The sequence below is a fragment of the Lithobates pipiens genome, unplaced genomic scaffold, assembly GCF_037356315.1.
Source record: "Lithobates pipiens isolate NorthernLeopardFrog02 unplaced genomic scaffold, aLitPip1_a1.2 Scaffold_66, whole genome shotgun sequence".
Classification (NCBI taxonomy): domain Eukaryota; kingdom Metazoa; phylum Chordata; class Amphibia; order Anura; family Ranidae; genus Lithobates; species Lithobates pipiens.
This window is the reverse complement of record NW_027507888.1, coordinates 1,352,605-1,375,355: the sequence shown is the minus strand read 5'-3', so window position 1 is coordinate 1,375,355 and position 22,751 is coordinate 1,352,605. Positions and strand designations below refer to the sequence as shown.

The following is a 22,751-nucleotide window of genomic DNA, read 5'->3' as shown; positions in this document are numbered from 1 at the left end:
TCCTCAAAAAGAAAGGGGTATGTCCAATCCTGGACCTCAAGGCCCTCAACAGCTTTGTGAAATTGCAAAGGTTCAGGATGGTATAAGCACTCCATCAGGGGGACTTCCTGGCATCCCTGGATATCCAGGATACGTGCTTACCTGTACTCATATGCTTCAGGCATCAGATTTCTGCGATTTGCATTTGGAAGAGCACTATCAGTTTGTGGCTCTCCTTTTTTGGCCTTGCGTCAGCACCCAAAGTTCTTTCAAAGTGTTAGGCCCAATTCTGCTGCTGTTAAGGCAACGTGGAGTCACAATCGTGGGTTACCTAGACAACCTCCTGAGAGCAGCTTCCGCCTCAGACTTGAGGGAGGGTGTAGTGATCACCATGCAGACTCTCCGGGAGTTTAGTTGGGTGCTGAACCTAAAGATGTTGGCGTTGGTGCTGACTCAACACCTGGAGTGCCTGGGCTTGCTGTTGGAGTCCTCCAGAAGCAAGCGGTTTTTATCCCTTCAGACAAGCTGCAGACTGTTCAAACTGCAGTGAAGTTGATAAACTGCATATGGTCGTTGCTGCGCTTCTGCATGCGCTTTCTGGACCTCAAGGTAGCCACATTCGAGGTGGGACCGTATGCTCAATTTCACACGAGTCTTGCAGAAGGAGATTTTGTCAAAATGGAACAAATGATCCCTGGATTGTCAAATTGGGGTGAACCAGTTAGTCAGGGATTCCCTTCTCTGGTGGCTGAGATCTCTGGCCAGATTGTTCCTTCCTCTCAATTGGACAGTGATCACAACGGATGCCAGCCTGACCGGTTGGGGGGGGGGGGGGAGTGCTGGGTGTACAGTCGGCCCAGGTCCTTTGGTCGCGGGAAGAATTCCATCTGCCAATCAATGTGCTAGAGCTTCGGGCAATCAGACTTTGCCTCTCCATATGGTCAATGAGGCTACAAGGGCAGGATCATCAGACTTTGCCTCTCCATATGGTCAATGAGGCTACAAGGGCAGGATCCAGTCAAACAATGCACGCAGTGGCGTACGTCAACCAAGGAGGAACAAGGAGCTCAGCTGCAGCATGTGAGGTTTCTCACATCCTCCAGTGGGCAGAGTGACATGTGCCGGCCATATATATCCCAGGTGTAGAAAACTGGCAGGCGGACTACCTAAGTCATCAGATGCTGGACCCAGGTGAATGGTCGTTGCATTTGGAGGTATTCAGGCTCCATTGCCTAAGGGGGGGGGGGGGACACCAGATGTGGACTTCTCGGCTCAATCAGAAGGTGCAGAGGTTTGTGTCCAGCACAAGAGACCCCTGGGTGGACGCGTCAAGCACTCAAGCTTCTTCCACGTCTGCTGCGCAGAGTGGAGGCCGAGGGGATTCCAGCAATTCTGATTGTCCCAGATTGGCCTCTGCGTCCTTGGTACGCCGACCTAGTACAACTGGTGGCGTATGTTCCTTGGTGGCTACCGCTGTGAGAGGACCTTCTAGCGCAAGGTCCGATGCTTCATCCTGCTTTACCATCGCTGGTTTTAACGGCATGGCTGTTGAAAGCCAGGTGCTAAAGGACCGAGGTCTGTCAGACTCAGTCATTTCCACAGAAGTCGTCTTCCCTGAAGATTTACCATCGTACATGGAAGGTTCCACGTGTGAAGAGATGGTGTGACGTCCGCACTTATTCAGTTTCCAGTATCCTTGCAGCAAGGAGTGGATCAGAAACTTGCCTTAAGCAACATCGAGGGACAGATATCTGCCTTGGCTGCCCTTTTCCAACATCCCTTGGTGACTCACTCATTGGTGAGTATCTTTGTGCAAGGGGTTCAACACATAGTCCCTGCGGTTTGACCACTGCTACCTCCGTGGGATCTGAATCTGGTGCTATCAGAAACCGGCATTTGAGAACATTGGGGAGATTCCCTTGTTAACACTCAGAAGTTTTTCTAGTAGCTATTAGCTCTGCCAGGAGGGTTTCTGAATTGGTGGCATTGTCATGCAAGTCTCCCTACCTGGTCGTCCGCAGCCCTCTTTCCTTCCAAAGGTGGTTTCGGCATTCCATCTAAATGAGGTCCTTGCGTTGCCTTCCTTAAGTCCTAAGCTGACACACCCAAAACAGGTTGCCTTACATTCCCTGGATGTGGTCTGGGCTCTACGAGCGTATCTGTCTGCTTTAGCTCCCTTCCAGAAGTCAGACTGGTTGTCTCAGGGGCTGGTCCAAACAAAAGCTCTGGCGGTCTCGTCAACCATTTCTCGGTGGATCAAACGGATTGGGGTTCATGCCTATGCCTTAAAGGGGCAGGTCCCCCTTTTCCTGTCACGGCTCATTCCACCAGAGCAATTGGGACCTCCTGGGCTTTCTGACATCATCAAGCGTCTGTCTCCCAGGTGTGTAAGGCGTCCGTTCACACTTTCACTAAATTCTACAAAGTAGACGTAAGTGGATCTCAAAAGCTTGCTTTGTCCAAGGTTTTGCAGGCGGCTGTGTAAGGTTGCAATTACACTTTAAGTTACTAGTTTGTTATGCATCTTTTGATGCATAAGTTTGCTACTGGTTTTGATGGTAGCTGTTTAAGATGGTGACTCCTCTGTTGAGGTGTTCCCTTTGTTGTGGGTGAAGTTATGTTTTGCTGTTTCCACCCCTTGTTTTTTGCTTGGGGACGTCCCTAAGGTCAAGAATTAAAGGGGCTGTGTCCGTCAATCAACGAAAGAGAAAATGGGATTTTTGTACTCACCGTAAAAACCTTTTTCTCTGAAGTTCAGACAGACACAGCACCGACCCCTCCTATTTGTACTGCTTTTTGACGTACTGAGCCGCAGGAAGCGGGGTGAGGCAGTTGTAGCCACAGGGACCGCCCCCTGGGCGGTGCTGAGCAGTCTTGCTGTTTTTACACATGTTACATGTTCTAAGTCCTCTCCTGAAGTGGTTTGATAACCCAAAGGTCAAGAATTAAAGTTGTCAATGAACTTCAGAGAAAAGCATTTTACTGTGAGTACAGAAAGCCAATTTTTTTTTTCAGCTTTCAGTGCTGTCGCACTTTGACAATTGCGCGGCCATGCTACACTGTACCCAAACAAACTTTTCTTCACACAAATAGAACTTTCTTTTGGTGGTCTTCACAACCGGGTTTATTATGTACAATAAAAACCCCAAAAATGTTGGAAAGGTTTTTTTACTCTGTGTTCGTGTTTACATGGCTTAGATTAAGGCTGTGATTGGACGCAGCCAATCACATGGTTAAAGAGCCACAGCTCTTTACACAGATCGGAGTTGCGCCGTGACCTAGCAACATAACGTGGCTGTGCGAGAGTGGCTGTTCTGGGCCGCCGTCCTATGATGCTGTATAGAACAAGAGCTGCACCGCTGTCATTTGACAGTGGTTGGGTAGCAAGCAGTTAGAGATTTAAAAGAATAGCCTTTTTATAATACAAAAACAGCTGATAATCGCTACTATAAGGGGTTAATGTATACTTTGGAACACTGAAAGTAATATAAAAAATTACATACTCACTGGCCACTTTATTAAGTACACCTGTTCAATTGCTTAGCAACACAAATTGCTAATCGGCCAATCACATGGCAGCAACTTCATTTAAGCATCTAGATGTAGGGAAAATTACTTTCTGAAGCTCAAACAGAGCAGCGGAATGGGGAAGAAAGTGACTTTGAACATGGCATGGTTGTTGGTGCCAGATGAGCTGGTCTGAGTATTTCAAAAACTGGGATCTTCAAGCACAACCATCTTTAACCACTTGCTTACTGGGCACTTAAACCCCCCTCCAGACCAATTTTCAGTTTTCAGCGCTGATGCACTTTGAATGACAATTGCGCGGCCATATAACACTGTACCCAAATGAAATTTTTATCATTTTTTTTCCCCACAAATAGAGCTTTCTTTTGGTGGTATTTAATTACAGCTGGGAGTTTATTTTTTGCTAAACAAACAAAAAAAGATGCAAAAAAAAAATCCTGTTTAATAGTTATAAAATTTTGCAAACAGGCCATTTTTCTCCTTCATTGAAATGCCCTGATGAGGCGGCAGTGGTGGGCACAGATAAGATGGCACGGATGGGTGGCACGGATATGTGGCACTGAGGTGCAGCACTGTTGAGGCAGATTGTGGGCACTGATGGGTGGCACTGTGGGCACTGATGGGTGGCATAGGCAGGGGGCAGGTGGGCACTGATGAGCTGGCCGTGACTGAAGTCCCTCTCACGGCCGCCGGTGATCGGCTTTTTTTTTTTTCCTCGTGCTGTCAGCGTGAGGACTAAAAATAGCCGATTTACCGGCTTTGTGTCACATGATCAGCTGTCATTGGCTGACAGCTGATCACGTGGTAAGGGGTCGGGATCGACCCCTTGCTCCGATCCGTGATCAGGCGAGTCTTATTGACTCGCTGATCAGAGCGCGCCGCGTGCGCCCCTCAGGGGGCGTGCAGGCTGCTCGTGCACGGGACGACGTCAATAGACATCGTCCCGGCAAAGCAGGTCCGCGCTGTAGCCGTCATTCGGCTATAGCGCGGATCGCTATTGGTTAGGGAATGGTCAGAAAGAGAATATCCAGTGAGCGGCAGTTGTGTGGATGGAAAGTAGTTTTGTCAGAAGAATGGGCAGGTTTGAGATGATAAAGGCAACAGTAACGCAAATTAACATTCTTTACAACCAAGGTATGCAGAATGCCATCTCCACTTACCACATTAAACCTTGAAGCAGATGTGCTACAGCAGCAGTAGACCACACAGAGTGCCACTCCTGTCAGCTAAGAGCAGGAAATATAGGCTACAATTCACACAGCCTCACAAAAGTTGCACAATAGATTGGAAAAATGTTGCCTGGTCTGAGTCTTTATTTCAGCTGCGACATTCAGATAGTAGGGTCAAGATTTGGCATAATCATATAAAACGACGTCTGATGAAACAAGCAAGGTGGAGATTGATGCGCAATCATGTCACTTCCGGTTTATTTATACCCGGTCTGTGGAACGCACGCTGTCCCAGACCTATGGACTACTTTGTTTTGATTTGCTCCTGGCAGGTCCTAAGTGCCCAATTTTAGATTTGATTACAAAAAATTCCCTTTTTGGATTTACACTGAGTGTTTGCTTTTCCTATTCGTTCATATGTGGATCTCCCACTATTTAATACGTCGTGAAGGAGGCTATTCCATTGGACATCAGGATCAAAGACAGATCTAAATACATGCGCTTTTTCCCCTGCAGGGGTGTAGCTATTTGAGTGTGGAACCAAAAGGGGAGCATGAGTGTTCACTATTTTTGATATAAGATGTGATCTATTCTATTCTATCCACAAGTCACATTGGAAAATCATTTATGGACATTTGCACCAGTTACATTGGAATGCCAAAGGGCAATATATTTGATTTTTGATATTTTTTATCCTGCCATACTTCACATTTTTAATTAGTGCAACATCTAATTATTGTGGTGTATATCTGGACTTTCGGTTAGCATTTTGCACTTATCAGTTTCAACAAATTCTAATGGCAATATTCGGATATTGCTCTACATCAAGTTAATATGGGTTTTACGTTATATATTAGCACCTGCACCACTTTGTCAGTTTGCACATTTATGAAGGATTATGCACTTTAGCACTTCATCGGGTTTATGATCTGACCGTGCACAGTCCTTTTTACTGTTAGCTGTTCTGGCTGTGCCATTTACCTCTTTACATACAATGCAAGCCTTGTATCAGTGGTTCAGGCTGGTAGTGTAATGGTGTGGGGGGTATTTTCTTTGTACACTTGGTATCAATTGAGCATTGTTTAACCACTTCAGCCTCTGAAGAATTTATCCCCTTCCTGACCAGAGAACTTTTTGCGATACGGCACTACGTCGCTTTAATTGCGAATTGCGTGGTTGTGCGACGTTGCACCCAAACAATGTTTTCCTCACAAATCGCTTTCTTTTGGTATTTGATCACCTCTGCAATTTTTTTTTTTTTTTTTTTTACGCTATAAACAAAAAAGCGACTGTTTTAAAGGAAAAATAAAGCTAAGCAAATATTTTTTATTTTGCTATAATGTCCCCAAAAAATATAAAAACAAATTTCTTTCTCAGTTTAGGCAGATATGTATTGTACATATTTTTGGTAAAAAATATTGCAATAAGCGTATATTGATTGGTTTGCTCAAGTTATAGCGTTTTTTACAAAATAGATTTATGACTTTTTTTCTTTTTTTTTTTTTTTTTAATTGCGACTGCGACATTGTGGCGGACGCATCAGACACTTTTGACACTATTTTGGGACCAGTGAAATTTATACAGCATCCGTGATATAAAAATGCACTGATTACTGTGTAAATTACACTGGCAGGGAAGGGGTTGAACACTAGGGGGTGATCAAGGGGTTAAGTGTGTCCTAGGGAGTGATTCTAACTGTGGGGGGTGGGCTCACTAAACATGATGGAGCAGTAGCTCCCTGTCATATTGCTGGGCAGAACAGGGTAATGTCTTGTCTTGTTTACATTAGGCATCTCCCAGTTCTGCCGCTCTGTCACGATTGCAGGCCACCGGAGGACAGAGTATGCAGGGAACCCTCAGAGTACCCGGCGCCCACTAAGCCATGTCTTAAAAGGGACGTACAGGTACGCCCATTTGACCAGCCGTGCCATTGTGCCGACTTGGATCGTGCGCTGGTCGACAAGCAGTCAAATGCCACGGCCTACCTGAGTATTGTTGCGGACCATGTCCACCCCTTCGACTACAGTGTACCCATCTTCTGACGGCTACTTCCAGCAGTATAATGCACCATGTCACAGCTCAAATCCTCTCAAACTGGTTTCTTGAACATGACATTGAGTTTACTGTATTCCAATGGCCTCCAGTCACCAGATCTCAATCCAAAAGTGCACCTTTGGGATGTGGTGGCATGGAGGATTCGCATCATGGATCTGCAGCTGACAAGTCTGCAGCAACTGCATGATATGTCAATATGGACCACATTCTCTGAGGAATGTTTCCAACACCTTGAATTTATGCCATGAAGAATTAAGGCAGTTCTGAAGGCAAAAGGGGGTCCAACCCGGTACTAGCAAGGTGTACCTAATAGTGGCCGGTGAGTGTGTATGTGCAGTGGGAAAAGAGAACAATTGGATCCCCTGCAGATTTTGTAAGTTTGCCAACTTAGAAATTAATGGTCTATAATTTTTATCATGGGTGTATTTTAAGTGTTAGAGACAGAATATCAACCAAAAATCCAGAAAACTCATAAAACAAATGCTATAAATTAAGCTGCAGTTCAGTGCGTAAAATAAGTATTTGATCCCAAAGCAAAACATGACTTGGTACTTGTAGACAAAACACTTTGAATTATAGTAAATGTACCGAAGAATTTTATTGGTACAAACACATTAAAATTGAGGGAAAAAAACCCTATTGTATACAAAATAATTTCAGATCTACAGCAGAAAATCGTAACATGTCCTCTAGTTTGACATATGCTGTTGGATTTACATATTTTCATATAATGAGTAAGTCAATTATTGACCTTGGCAAATGTGAAAAAATGTGGTGTGCATTTGTATTAGGCCTCCCTGAGAATACTTTGTAGAACTGCCTTTTCACTGCAATTACAGCTGAAAGTCTTTTTTGGGTATGTCTCTACCAGCTTTGCACAACTAGAGTGAAATTTTTGCCCATTTCTTAACTGCAAAATAGTCCAATCTCTGTCACATTCGATGGAGAGCATCTGAACAGCAGTTATTAGTCTTGCCACAGATTTGCAATTGGATTTAGGTCTAGGACTTTGACTGGGACATTATATCATATAAATATGCTTTGATCTAAAACATTCAATTGTAGCTCTGACTGTATGTTTAGGGTCATTGTCCTGGAAGGGGAACCTCTGCCCCAGTTTTTTCCCCAACAGGTCTTTGGGTGGGAGAGCAACCTGCCTCTGTAGGTCTGTAGTTGCAGCCCCTCTGTTTACCTCAGTCAATGATCCAGGTTGCTACCTTTTGGAGATCTTAGGTCAGCGATGTTGAAACTTGGCACCCTAGATGTTTTGGAACTACATTTTCATTGATGATACACAGAAGAGTGCGTGAGCCCCATTGGAAATATATTTCCAAAACATTTGGGGTGCCAAGGTCCTTCATCACTGTCCTAGGTGATTGAGGCTGCTCATTCCGTTTGTTTTAAGCTGGTGTCAGGCCTGGCACACTTTGATGGTTTGTGAAAGCCCAACCCCCCCCCCCCCCCCCAGGACAAGGTGGTCTCGCACCCATTTCTACTCTGATCTGTGAATCTGGCCTTTTGACCTGAGCTCACTCACCTATTCATATCGTTGCTCTTGCATTTGGAAGCGTGCATCTTTACCTAGTCGTGCTCCCGTTTTGACTTGGCTTGCGCTCTCACCGTTTGCTCACCAAGTAGCCGGCTCTGATCTTGGCATGGCTGAGATGGCAGGGGATTTCTGCGATAGGCTATCTGGCCAACTTCTTCCTGTAAGCATAGTCTTATTCTGCACACCCGGACAATGTGGCAATCGCCATGTGTTTTTTTCATGGCTTTAGCAAGGGAGTTTGACCTCAAGTGCTCCGCTCTGACCTCAACCAGTTATCTGAATTGACGGCGTCTTCTTTTTGACCCGGCACGGGCCAAGGCGTTCCCTTGCCGGTTAAGCGTCGCAACCGCTTTTAAAAAAAAATAAATCTTTCATTTTATTTTTTTTTGCTAGGATGCGGGTAGGCCCTTTAGCAATTCACTGGCACGTCAATTATGTTTTACGATGGCTGTCCGTGTGTGGTTTTGGTGATCTTTATGCTTTAGTTTGGTCATTAGGCTATCCGGAGACTTTTAAGTAGCACTATTATGTTTTACTTAATTAGTACTAAAATATAGACTGTATTTCTCTTACGTTCACTGTCTGACACAGCTCGTTATGCCACCTTCAGGAGAGGACTAGGCATAACATGTCATATAAAAACAACAACTTTCTAGTTCTGCCCAAGGGGGACGACCCCACAGCCTGCCTTGCAGCTTCAGTTTTTTGGGGGGTTTTTCTGCCTAGTGAAGGAGAAGGACCTAGTAACCCCGCCGGGGCCATGGGCCCATGGATTTTTTCTTTGCAGAAGCTTTGCTTTTTGCTTAACATTAAAGATCCTGTGATCTGCTATCGGCTGGGTGACAGGCTGGATACTCTTATCCTTGTCTCTCCAGCCTGGCCAGCGAGCGTGTGCAGACCAGAGCCACGACATGCCTCAGCTCCAGAGGTGGCTGGTGAGCGCAAATGCTCCGGGGCACACACGTGACCAGGCTACTCCTTTCTGCGCCTCAGTGGGACGGGCCAGCAGCCATCCCACACTGATTGGAGAGCGGGTCTGTGATGGAATGACTCCCAGCTCTTCAGAACCGGGTAAGTACAGCTCTCCCTGCCTCAGTGGGGCTGAGCAGTTGGGCAATCCCTGGGAGGTGGATCTCTGTGTGTGTGTGCGCGCGCCATATACAGGGGCTCTCTGGGGGGCTCTCACCTGGGGGAGGGATTGCGCTTGCTGGCTGTGCCCTGGCTGTGTGTGGATCTCTCCTTGAGGTGTCTGGAGGCTGTGTCTGATCGCTGTAGTGCTGTTTCACCACCATTTATCTGCCTGTTTAGTTCGCTGTCCCTCGTGGTATACAGTGCTCGGCGGCCATCTTTGGTGAGGCAAGGAGCAGCAGGCTCTCTGACCATTTTCATGTGTTTTGGCGGCCGTTTTCCCTGTGATTATGTCCTTTTTATACTGGACGCTCGGCGGCCATTTGATTTTGGTCAGTTTCAGCGCCATTCAAAACGGCTCTGCACAGCGCTGTGCGGTCTCCTATGCATCTGGGAGTTGGCACAGGACACAGGCTCTACTAGCTGGACAGCCAGCGCAGAACCAGTCAGGGTGGGGAGTTCTGTGCGGAAGAGCCCATCAGCCAGCAGCAGTTAGGAGGGTGGGACCATCGCTTTCCTAAGTCCCCAACAGGTGGCAGACAGGGTAGGGCAGTGATGGCGAACCTTGGCACCCCAGATGTTTTGGAACTACATTTCCCATGATGCACCCCTACACTGCAGAGTGCCTGAGCATGGTGGGAAATGTATTTCCAAAACATCTGGGGTGCCAAGTTTTGCCATCGCTGGGGTTGGGTCAGCATGGCTTCAGAAACTGGTGTTTCTTCCCCCGAAATCCAGGCAATTGCAACCGGTTCACCTGCAGGCAGTGCCTCTGGATGCTTTGTCGGCGGTCCTCTATTTGTTGCCAAGATGGAGGCGGTGCGTGGGCGTAAAGGTTGTAAAAACCGGCCCCCGTCCTCTGGAGGGGAGCTCTGATGCAGACTCGGGCCCTGCTGAGGCCGGTGACCCCCCCCCCCCTGCTCTGTCATTTCAGATGACGCTGACCAGGACCGAACTGACAGCGAAGATGAGTCCCCGTCTGGGTCCGTGCGCGAGAATCGCTTGTTTCGAGCACTTATCACAGCTGTGCGTGAAGAATCGGGAGGGAGCCAGAAGATCCCTTTGCTGATGTAGCGGGGTCCCTTTTGCCTTTTGGGTCCCGTAAGCCAGCCCGTTGACTTAAGCTGTTCCCGTATGTGACTTAAGTTCATTTACAAGGAACGGTGTCGACCGCAATTTGAGCTTTTCGGACCCCAAATACATGGTGGTGCGTTATCCCCTTTCTCAAAAAGCTGTCGGCTCCTCTGGTCGTGGACCCCCCCCCGGTACAAAGTAACCACCATCCCAGTAGAGGGGACTCCTGCCTTTAAGGACCCCATGGGCAGGAAGGCCGAGGCAGAGGCTCGTTCCTTGTTTACGGATGTGGGGTCAACTAGGCGACCGGTACTGGCATCCACACTCGTGTCTCAGACACTAACCGAGTGGGCAAAACTTTTGCGCCGCGAATTGGGAGAGCAACAGGCTTCTCCTGTCTAACTAGCAGACCAACTAGTGCGAGGCCCGAAGTACAATTTTGTGATGCAGCCCTGGATACCCTTCCTCTGTTATCCAGGCCTTCAGTATCAGCAGTGGTGCTGAGGCGCCCGATTTGCCTAAAATGCTGGCCTGCTCACCAGGCATCCAAAAAAGCCCTGACGGATCTTCCCTTCCTTGGCAACCGTCTCTTTGAAGCCTCATTGCATGACATTATTAAAAATGCCAGAGGTGGTAAGAGTACACTAGTCCCACAGGCCAGGAAGGCTAGGAAGGCTAAGGAGCCACGCCGTTGGCAAGGGCCCTCATTCTCCACTCACAAACGGCTTTTTCGTCCACCCAGGGCTTTGACCAAGCGTCCCCCGACAGGACGACCTTTAAAGGACCAAAGCGTGTGTGGAACCACGAGCCTGCGAGCAAAAGTGCTACCTCATGAAGGTTTTCTCCCGTCCGCAAGACGGGGGGGGGGGGTGCCTTCGGGAGTTTGCAGCCCGGTTGGCCTCTCGGCTGTCCGACCAATGGGTCTGCGATCTGATTTCCTCAGGCTACAAGATAGAGTTCCTCTCTTGGCCGCAAAAGAGATTCTTCCCCTGAAGCATACCCGTACTCCCAGCTCGCCAGGAGGCCCTGAAGGGGGCGGTAAGGGACCTGCTTAGTCGTGGGGTGATATTACCCGTTCCAGGAATTGGCATGTTTCCAAGGGTTCTACTCGAACCTGCAAAATGGAAGGGGAACGTCCAATTTTGGACCTGAAAGCCCTCAATTACTTTGCAAAAGTACAGAGGTTCAGAACGGAATCGCTGAGAAATCGCTGCACTCCATCAAGGGTACTCCCTGGTGGCCTTGAACATCCAGAATGCGTACCTGCACATACCCATATGCCTTCGGCATCAGAGATTTCTGCGATTTGCAGTCTAGGAAGCCCACTACCAGTTTGTGGCTCTGCCTTTTTGGTTTTGCCTCTGCCCTCCCCCAAGGTATTGTCTCTTGTTTTGCAACGCTGTGGGATCGCGATCGGGGGATACCTAGGCGATCTCCTTCCGAGAGCATCTTCTGCTTCAGAGTTAGGAGGAGGATGTGGCGATCACCATGCAGACCCTGCAGCAATTTTTTGTTGGCTGTTGAACCTAAAGAAGTTGGTGATTGTACCGACTCAGCGTTTGGAGTAGCTAGGCTTACTGCTGGACTCCATGGAAGCAAGAGCGTTTCTCCCTTCAGACAAGCTGCTGCAGACTCTCAGAGCTGCGGTAAAACTGTTGAGGAACCGCACAGGGGGTCGTCGCTACGCTTTGCATGCGAGTTCTGGGACTCATGGTGGCCTCCTTGAGGCATTACCCTATGCCCAGTTTCACACCAGAGTCCTGCTGAAGGAGATTTTAACAAAATGGGACAAATCTCCTTTATCCCTGGATGGGCAGATTCAGGTGAGCCAGCTGGTCAGGGATTCCCTGCTGAGGTCCCCGGCACTTTGGTCCGTGAAGTCGTTCCTACCTCTGAAATGGACAGTGATCACCACGGCCCCCAGCCCAACCGGCTGGGGTAGGGTAATGGGAGTTCAGTCGACTCAGGGCCTCTGGTCGGTGGGTGGTGCGATCCAAGTTGCCGATCAATCTGCTTGAGCCGAGAGCGATCAGGCTATGCCTCTCCACGTGGTCGATAAGACTTTGAGGGGCGTTTGATCAGGTTCCACTCTGACGTATGCCTGCCACTGCCGTGACATTCTGTCGCCAAGGAGGAACAAGAAGCTTGGCCGCTGCACGGGAGGACGCTTGCACTCACATCCTTCAGTGGGCAGAGCGACATGTACCTGCCCCCGTCGGCCGTTTACATCCCGGGAGCGGAGAACTGGCAGGCAGACTACCTAAGTCGCCAGATGCTGGACCCAGGAGAATGGGCATTGCCATTGCATCCGGAGGCGTTCTGGCTACTGTGCCCGCGATGGGGCACACCAGACGCGGCTCTTCTGGCCGCCCGTCTCAACGGGAAGGTGCCGAGGTTCGTGTCCAGGGCAACAGATCCTTGGGCAGACACGCTGGTGGTGCCATGGGGGATCAGTACCAGCTGATCTATGCACCAGCTGATCTATGCACCAGCTGATCTATGCACCAGCTGATCTATGCCTTTCCTCCGTTGAAACGGCCTCCACTCAGCGGAGCAGACGTGGTAACAGAGGGGATCCCAGTAATACCGATTGCCCCAGATCGGTCCCAGCGACCCTGGTACTCAGACCTGGTGGCGGACGCCCCGTGTCGACTGCCGTTACGAGAGGACCTTCTGTCTCGATTTCCGATTCTCCGTTCTGCTTTACCATCGCTGGTTTTAACGGCATGGCTATTGAGAGTTGGGTGTCGAGGAACCGGGGTCTTTGGGACTCGGCGATTCCAACTATGCCGAGAGCACGGAAAGCTTCTTCTCGGTAGGTCATCGTACCTGGAAGGCCTACATCTCCATGTGTGAGAAGGGATGGCGTCCACGCTCCCTTTTTTTTTTTTTTTTCCCCCATATCCAGGATTGATCCTGTTTCTACAGCAATGAGTAGTTCAGAAATTGGCTTTAAGCACCATATTTAACCACTTTCAGACCGGACCATTTTGCTGGTAAATGACCAGAGGTCTTTTTACACTTTGGCACTGCGCTGCTTTAACTGGTAATTGCGCGGTCATGCAATGTTGTACCCAAACAAAATTTGCGTCCTTTTCTTCCCACAAATAGAGCTTTCTTTTGATGGTATTTGATTGCCTCTGCGATTTTTATTTTTTGCGATATAAACGTAAAAAGACCGCAAATTTTGAAAAAAAATGATATTTTCTACTTTTTGTTATTAGAAAAATCCAATAAACTCAATTTTAGTCATACATTTAGGCCAAAATGTATTCAGCCACATGTCTTTGGTAAAAAAAAAGTCAATAATTGTATATTTATTGGTTTGCGCAAAAGTTGTCACATCTACAAACTAAGGTACGTTTTCTGGAATTTACGCAGCTTTTAGTTTACGACTGCCTATCTCATTTCTTGAGGTGTTAAAATGGCAGGGCAGTACAAAACCCCCCCAAATGACCCCATTTTGGAAAGTAGACCCCCTAAGGAAATTGATAAGAGGCATGTTGAGCCCATTGAATATTTTATTTTTTTGCCTCAAGCGATTGAATAATGACAAAAAAAAAATTTTTTTTTTTTTTTTACACAAAGTTGTCACTAAATGATATATTGCTCACACATGCTATGGGCGTATGTGAAATGACACCCCAAAATAAATTCTGCTGCTTCTCCTGAGTACGGGGATACCACATATGTGGGACTTTTTGGGAGCCTAGCCGCGTACGGGGCCCCGAAAACCAAGCACCGCCTTCAGGCTTTCTAAGGGCGTAAATTTTTGAGTTCACTTCTCACTACCTATTACAGTTTTGAAGGCCATAAAATGCCAAGATGGCACAAAACCCCCACAAATGACCCCATTTTAGAAAGTAGACACCCCAAGCTATTTGCTGAGAGGCATGTTGAGTTCATGGAATATTTTATATTTTGCCACAAGTTGCGGGAAAATTACAAACTTTTTTTTTTTTTTTTTTTTTTCACAAAGTTGTCACTAAATGATATATTGCTCACACATGCCATGGGCATATGTGAAATGACACCCCAAAATAAATTCTGCTGCTTCTCCTGAGTACGGGGATACCACATATGTGGGACTTTTTGGGAGCCTAGCCGCGTACGGGGCCCCGAAAACCAAGCACCGCCTTCAGGCTTTCTAAGGGCGTAAATATTTGACTTCACTCCTCACTACCTATTACAGTTTTGAAGGCCATAAAATGCCAAGATGGCACAAAACCCCCACAAATGACCCCATTTTAGAAAGTAGACACCCCAAGCTATTTGCTGAGAGGCATGTTGAGTCCATGGAATATTTTATATTTTGCCACAAGTTGCGGGAAAATTACAAACTTCTTTTTTTTTTTTTTTTTTTCACAAAGTTGTCACTAAATGATATATTGCTCACGCATGCCATGGGCATATGTGAAATGACACCCCAAAATAAATTCTGCTGCTTCTCCTGAGTACGGGGATACCACATATGTGGGACTTTTTGGGAGCCTAGCCGCGTACGGGGCCCCGAAAACCAAGCACCGCCTTCAGGCTTTCTAAGGGCGTTACAGTTTTGAAGGCCATAAAATGCCAAGATGGCACAAACCCCCCCCAAATGACCCCATTTTGGAAAGTAGACACCCCTAAATTTAGGGGTACACTAGTGAGACTAGGTAATAAATGGCGGGTGCCCTGAAACTATAAAAAAATAACTAACCAACCAGCGTCACCTGTAACAGTTATATGGTGATCACTGGTGAAAGGGTTAACTAGGGGGCAATCAGGGGGCTTTATGCGGTAGTATATGGGGGTCCCTGGCGCTATAAAAAGCTGCGGCGAACCTAAATACCTACCTGCCTAACTAGCGTCACCTGTGACACTAATACAGCGATCAGAAAAACGATCGCTTATTAGGCTGGGTTCACACTGGAGCGATGCGGGAACGCCACGAATGCGCGGCGGGTTCCCGCATCGCATGCCTCCCGGCGGCAGTTCACACTGCCCTATGCGAACTGCTGGGAGTGTCAGTGAAATGTTACTGACACCCCCAGATCAGTTCGCATATCGCAGTGCGATCTGCAAACTCGGATCGCATGGTGTGAACACCCATGCGATCCGATTCTGCTGCGGGCCAAAAAAAGGGTCCCGTGCGAATTTGCGGCGGGTGCGGCGGGTGTGGCGGGTGCGGCGGGTGCGGCGAATGGCTGAACTCGAATCGCACAGAGATCGGATGTGATTTGCACTGCAGTGCGGTGCGAATCACATCCGTTCTCAAACCGCTGCAATCTGAACCCAGCCTTAGTGACACTGGCGACGGGGGGTGATCACGGGGTTAAACCTTTATTGGGGGGGTTAGGGGGGTACCTTAGAACTAAAGGGGGCTAACCCTAACTGCCCTAACAGTTATTAGTCACAAATGACACCCGCCGGGTGATCAGGGGGTTAAACCTTTATTAGGTAATAAATGGCGGGTGCCCTGAAACTATAAAAAAATAACTAACCAACCAGCGTCACCTGTAACAGTTATATGGTGATCACTGGTGAAAGGGTTAACTAGGGGGCAATCAGGGGGCTTTATGCGGTAGTATATGGGGGTCCCTGGCGCTATAAAAAGCTGCGGCGAACCTAAATACCTACCTGCCTAACTAGCGTCACCTGTGACACTAATACGGCGATCAGAAAAATGATCGCTTATTAGGCTGGGTTCACACTGGAGCGATGCGGAAACGCGGCGAATCCGCGGCGGGTTCCCGCATCGCATGCCTCCCGGCGGCAGTTCACACTGCCCTATGCGAACTGCTGGGAGTGTCAGTGAAATGTTACTGACACCCCCAGATCAGTTCGCATATCGCAGTGCGATCTGCAAACTCGGATCGCATGGTGTGAACACCCATGCGATCCGATTCTGCTGCGGGCCAAAAAAAGGGTCCCGTGCGAATTTGCGGCGGGTGTGGCGGGTGCGGCGAATGGCTGAACTCGAATCGCACAGAGATCGGATGTGATTTGCACTGCAGTGCGGTGCGAATCACATTCGTTCTCATAAACCGCTGCAATGTGAACCCAGCCTTAGTGACACTGGCGACGGGGGGTGATCACGGGGTTAAACCTTTATTGGGGGGGTTAGGGGGGTACATTAGAACTAAAGGGGGCTAACTCTAACTGCCCTAACAGTTATTACAGTCACAAATGACACCAATGCAAAAAAAAAAAAAAAATGACATTGGTGTCACTGTGACTGGGGGGCAGGGGTAATTGGGGGGGTGATCGGGGGGTAAAGGGGGGGTGTGAGTGTGCCTGGCATGTTCTACTGTGTGTGTAGAGTGTTGGTGCAACTCACCGATCCGCTCTCCTCCGTGTCGGAACGGAAAATACCGACACGGAGGAGAGAATACATCACTTCCTCTCCTGTGTTTACATTACAGGAGAGGAAGTGATGTCACGGGGGATTTCCATTCGTCGAGAGCGATCGCGAGGGGGTGGCCATGAATGAATGGCCGCCCCCTCATCCCGGATCGCTCTCGAAGAAATGCCGACCGCCGCAGGCACCGGGGGGGGGCCCGATCGGGCCCCCCACCCGCGGGCAGGCAGGGACTTATATATACGCCCATATGCCTGCCCGTGCCATTCTGCCGACGTATATCGTCGTGCGGCGGTCGGCAAGTGGTTAAAGGACAAATATCAGCGTTGGCTGTCTTTTTTTTTTTTTTTTTTTTTTCCAGCGAGCACTTTTTGTTCAAGCTGTCCAAAATGTAGTTCCTCCGTGCGTGGGCCGTTACCCCCGTGGGATCTGAACCTGGCGTTATCGGTGCTTGAAAAAACCGCCATTTGAAAATATCAGAGATCCCTCTGTTGACTCTTTCCCAGAAAGTGGTCTTTCTAGCGGCCATTACTTTCGGCCAGGAGGGTTTTGTACCCGGCGGCCTGGTCTTGCAAGTCGCCCTATCTGGTGATCCACAAGGATAAGGTGATGTTGTGTCCAACAGTCTTTTCTGCCGAAGGTGGTTTTGGCAGAAAAGCATCAACGAAGACATTGTCTTACCATCTCTGTGTGCTAAGTCGACACATTCTAAGGAGGTGGCTCTTCATGCCCTGGACGTGGTTAAGGCTCTGAGGGTGTATTTGTCTGCTACACCTCCCTTTCAGAAGTCAGACTCCTTGTTTGTTTTTCGGTGGCTGTTTGAAAAAAAAAAAAAGCACGGCGGTCTCGTCGGCCACCATTTCCAGGGGGGGATCAGACAGATTGTAGTACAGGCCTATGCTTTGAAGAGGCAGGTGCCCCCCTTTCTGGTCACGGCTCACTCCACAAGGCAATCGGAACGACTTTGGCCTTCCGACATCAAGCGTCTGTGAACAGGCGACCAAGTCACCCCCTGAGCGACAGTTTCAAAATTCTACAAGGTCGACGTCGGTGCATGGGGCCGATGCCCATTTTGGCCGCAAAGTTTTGCAGGCGGCTGTACAATTGCACTTACGTTTTTTTTTCCTTGTTTTTTGGTAAAAACGCAGTACCTTTTTAAGTAATGCACTGTTGCATTTGTTACCGCAGTTCTGGTGCAGTTTGGTGGTAGTGCCTTAGTTGAGGAGCATCCTGCCTTTTTGGTGGGTAAAAAAAGTTTTGGTCACACTCACAATGTCGTTTTTTGTGGTTAAAGTTTTATACTAGTGGGTGTAGTTTTTATGCTGTTTTGCCACCCCTCATTTTGGCACTGCTTGGGGATGTCCCAGTGGTCTAAGAGCAGCTGTGTCAGGTGGTGAACTGCAGAGAAAAGGATTTTATGGTAAGTATAAAAATCATATCTTTTCTTAAAGATATATCACTGTATTTTCGTGCCTATAAAGTCCATAGGGTTCCAAAAAAGCAAATCAATGTTGTAATTCATTTTGTGATGTGGTGCTGTTTCAACCATATTCCCATCCGCACGATCACCCTGTGAGTATGCAAATAGGACAGTGACTGGGTCCATCATTTAGCCATGCCTGCTCTAGGGGATGTTACTCCCAATAATTAATGTTCACAAATCGGTAAGGCATCTTTGAACTTGCATTCACCTGTTTACTCTCTATTTCTTTTGTAAGGAATCAACTTGATGGGATGTAATTACACAAACAACAGAGGGATCTGCATGTGAGAAAATGAGAAATAGAACAAACCGCAAGAGCATCCTATGAGCGTGGTTGAAGAATACCAAGCTGAATGTCACGGGACCCATGCCTCCATCCAAAAAAAAAAAACTAAAAAGGAAATAAACCTGCATTTTTTTTTTTTTTTTTAAATAAAGGACACTGAAAGGCAAGAAGAGAGCACACCTGTTAATACAGAGTTTAATTGTATTTACATACTCTAGTTATGTGGGGAGGGAGAGGAGAGACATGGTGGGCAGGGGGAGAAAGATTACTTTTTGCACCATCTATAACATGACGTTTCTTCCATCTTGATGTATTCTGAGCTTGTAGTGTTACTTGTAATATTTACTTCCCTCTGTGTAATTTTGATTCTAAAATTCATGTGGTGAGCTTCCTTAAGCACTGATCTGAAAAACAACAAAAATAAATAAATCTTAATTAAGTTATAAAAAAAATCAATTGTTTTTATTTTATCTGTTTTAGAGATTGTAAGCTCTAATGAGCAGGCTACCCTCATGTCTCCTGTATTGAATTGTATTTCCAATATACGGTTTACTCATAAGTTCCTAAAGCTCTTTGGTAATTGCCATGCTGGACACGCAGAACACTCTCTGTGCCACAACTGAGGTATGGGATCGCAGGTAAGTACCAGACCCTGGATGTCACGATCCCCCCTTAATTTCACACTTTCCCCTGCAACATCGCTGTCCTTGAACCTTCCTTCACATCATAGCCCCAACACTCCTGGCCCTCCTTTTCCTCACAGCCTCTTTATGCTCTGGCCCCCTTCACCCAACAAACACTCATCCTACTGTATGTGTATGACATTTATTTTCCATCAAATCACACATCTTTGATCCTCCATCAATGTGTATCTTGGCATGAACCGGTTTCTCCAATGAGATTGCCTGACCTGTAAAGCACACTTGCATTGTAAAGCTAGCTCATACACGTGATCCCATGATTTATTTTTTTCTAATTACTCGTATCTCTAGCTATAGATAGAGGTTGAGCACAACCCATGTTTTTTTTTTGCAATAGCGTTGATGCGTTCCTTCAAACGATCGCATAGCGAACACGTGCTCTGTTTTAAATGTAGTGACCATTGGAGTAAACATTGTTGCGGTATTTGAAGAAAAATTAACTTTTTTTTTTTTTAATGAGATTGCCTGACGTTTAAAGCCGCAACCTCATCCATGGGATCCCATGTTTTATTTTTATTTATAAGTACTTGTAAAAATATATATGTGCATCGCATCCCAGATTTTTTTAACCTCTTCGCGCCCGCCCTATAGCCGAATGACGGCCGTAGAGCAGGCGCTTTCATTCCGGATGGCCATCCCTGGACGTCCTGTTTACTTCGGCAATGCGCGCCGCCGCGGGCGCGCATTGGAAGTTCTGTGTTTGCCGTGTCACCCGGGGACAGGCAAACACAGATCGCTGTAAACTGCCAATCACAGCGGCCGTTTACATCGCGATCGGCGTGTCCAATTGGAGATGATCTCATATGTAAACATATGAGATCTCTCAGCGCCGCTCTCCCTCCTCACACAGACAGAGTGTGAGAAGGGAGAGATGAATGGTTGCAGCGGCCGTCATTGTTAAAAAAATAAAAATAAAATTTAAAGTGCCATCCTGCCCCAGTGCCACCTGTTAGTGCTATCTGTCCCCAGTGCCACATGTTGTCAGTGCCATTTGTCCCCAGTTCCATCTGTCATCAGTGCAATCTCATCAGTGCCACGTATTAATGCCATCTGTCAGTGCCACCTGTCAGTGTCACGTGTCATCAACGCCACTTATCAGTGCCATGCGTCATCTGTGCCACATTTGTGCCATCTGTCATCGGTGCCACATTTGTGCCATCTGTCATCGGTGCCACATTTGTGCCATCTGTCATCGGTGCCACATTTGTGCCATCTGTCATCGGTGCCACATTTGTGCCATCTGTCATCGGTGCCACATTTGTGCCATCTGTCATCGGTGCCACATATTAGTGCCATCTGTCATCGGTGCCACATTTGTGCCATCTGTCATCGGTGGCACATATTAGTGCCATCTGTCATCAGTGCCACGTGTCATTGTCCTGGTGCTCCAGGGCATTCAAAAGTGTAATAAGTAGTCAACAAGTTAGATGTGTAATTTATGCTCCTAGAACACGTGATGGCGCTCCCTGCATGTTGGGCCTCTCTATCTGTGAAAAAGTCCCACACATGTGGTAATGTAATACTCAGGAGTAGCAGAATTTTTTTGGGTGTGTCATTTGTAGTATACACATGCCATGTTGGAGAAATAACCTATTACAATGACAATTTTGTGGAGTAATTTTGCAAAGAATAGTGGGAAAAAAATGACATCAAAAAGCTCACCATGCCTCTTACTAAATACCTTGGAATGTCTACTTTCCAAAAAGGGGTCATTTGGGGGGTATTTGTACTTTCCTGACCTGTTCGGGTCACAAGAAGCGAGATAGGCCACCAGTACATCAGATGTGATCAATTTTGTGTGATTCGCACCACAGCTTGTAGACTCTCTAACTTTCACAAAGACCAAATAATATCCACTAATTTGGGTTATTTTTACCAAAGATATATAGCAGTATAAATTGTGGCCAAAATTTATGAAGAAAAATTAATAATTTGTATAATTCTGTCACAGAAACAAAGAAATATGCGTTTTTTTCAAAATTTTCGGTCTTTTTTCATTTATAGCGCAAAAAATAAAAACCCCAGAGGTGATCAAATACCACCAAAAGAAAGCTCTATTCGTGGGAAAAAAAAAGGACAAAAAATTAATTTGGGTACAGTGTTGCATGACTGAGTAATTGTCATTCAAAGTGTGAGAGCACCGAAAGCTGAAAATTGGTCTGGGCAGGAAGTGTTTTTAAAGTGGTTGTAAACCCTTACAAACTACTTTGACCTACAGGTAAGCCTAGATTAAGGCTTACCTGTAGGTCCAAGAAATATCTCCCAAACCTATACGGTTTAGGAGATATTTGCCCGAAGACGGGCACCGCTATCTACGGCGCATGCGCCGTAGACAGCGGTGCACTGAGCGGGGTATCGTCGATGATGGCAATGCCGAGAGTCTCAGCTCCCGTGCACATGTGCAGCAGTGACGACATCGCTGCTCCAGCGAATCACAGTGCCGGAGCAGCGAGACCCACCAAGAAGATGGACGCTTGGAACTACAGGGGACAGCGGTGACTTTGCTGGCTCCTGTGTCAGGTAAGTGACACATAATGGACTACTATGTGATGCATAGTAGTCCATTATGCTTTGCCTTTACAGGGAATGAAAGTGGAAGTAAACTCATCAGGGTTTACTTCCTCTTTAAGTGCCCAGTAAGCAAGTGGTTAAATAGCATCAATGTGTTCCTTCAAATGGTGACATAGCAGAATACTTGCTCTGTTTTAAAGGTGCATTCCTTGGAGTAAACGTTTACATCATTTACAAAATCAGGGTCATGATGGCAAAACCATTTTCGCCAATGAGATTGCCGGACATGGCCATCACCCTTGCACTGCACAGTTATGGTTTATTTATTTGCAAGTACTTGTAAATATATGTAGATGTGACTTCAAAGGCCTGATTTTTGAAAAAGCGTCGATACATTGCTTCAAACAATTGCATAGCAGAATATGTGCTCTGTTTTAAAGGGTGTGACCATTGGCGTAAACATCGTTGCGGTATCTCCCAAATCTGGGTCGCAATGGCAAAACTGTTTTCTCCAATGAGATGGCCTGCCACGGAAAGCACCCTTGCACTGCACAGCCACCTCATACAGGGTATGCCCTGTTTTATTTATGTATTTAGAATTCCTTGTAAATGTAGATGTTCATTCAAAGGTCAGATTTTTTTAAATAGCGTTGGTACGTTGCTTTAAAGAATCGCATAGCAGAACACATGCTCTGTTTTAAAGGGTGCAACCATTGGAGTAAACATCGTTGTGTTTTTTCCCAAATCTGGGTCGCATCGGCAAAGCTGTTTTCTCCAATGAGATTGCCTGCCACGGAAAGCTGGGGTTTGCTGTGAGTGGGCCAGGTATGCCAACAGCCTACTATTCTTATTACCAAATTCAAATATGCGCTGCGCCTGGTATAAAAAAATGTTTCCGGGTCTTTTCTACTAATACAAGATCTAAGTGGCGCACCCCTTCCCTCCAAC

At 47.1% G+C, this 22,751-nt stretch overlaps 1 long non-coding RNA gene across 1 annotated transcript in view; it reads left to right on the top strand.

Moving 5' to 3' along the window:
• Positions 1 to 19,030, top strand: part of LOC143958951 (uncharacterized) — a 51,291-nt gene extending 32,261 nt beyond the window's left edge. The window contains exon 3 of the long non-coding RNA XR_013270161.1: positions 18,541 to 19,030. This is a non-coding gene — a long non-coding RNA (uncharacterized LOC143958951). The remainder of the gene's footprint in view (positions 1 to 18,540) is intronic.
• The last annotated feature ends 3,721 nt before the right edge of the window (positions 19,031 to 22,751 follow it).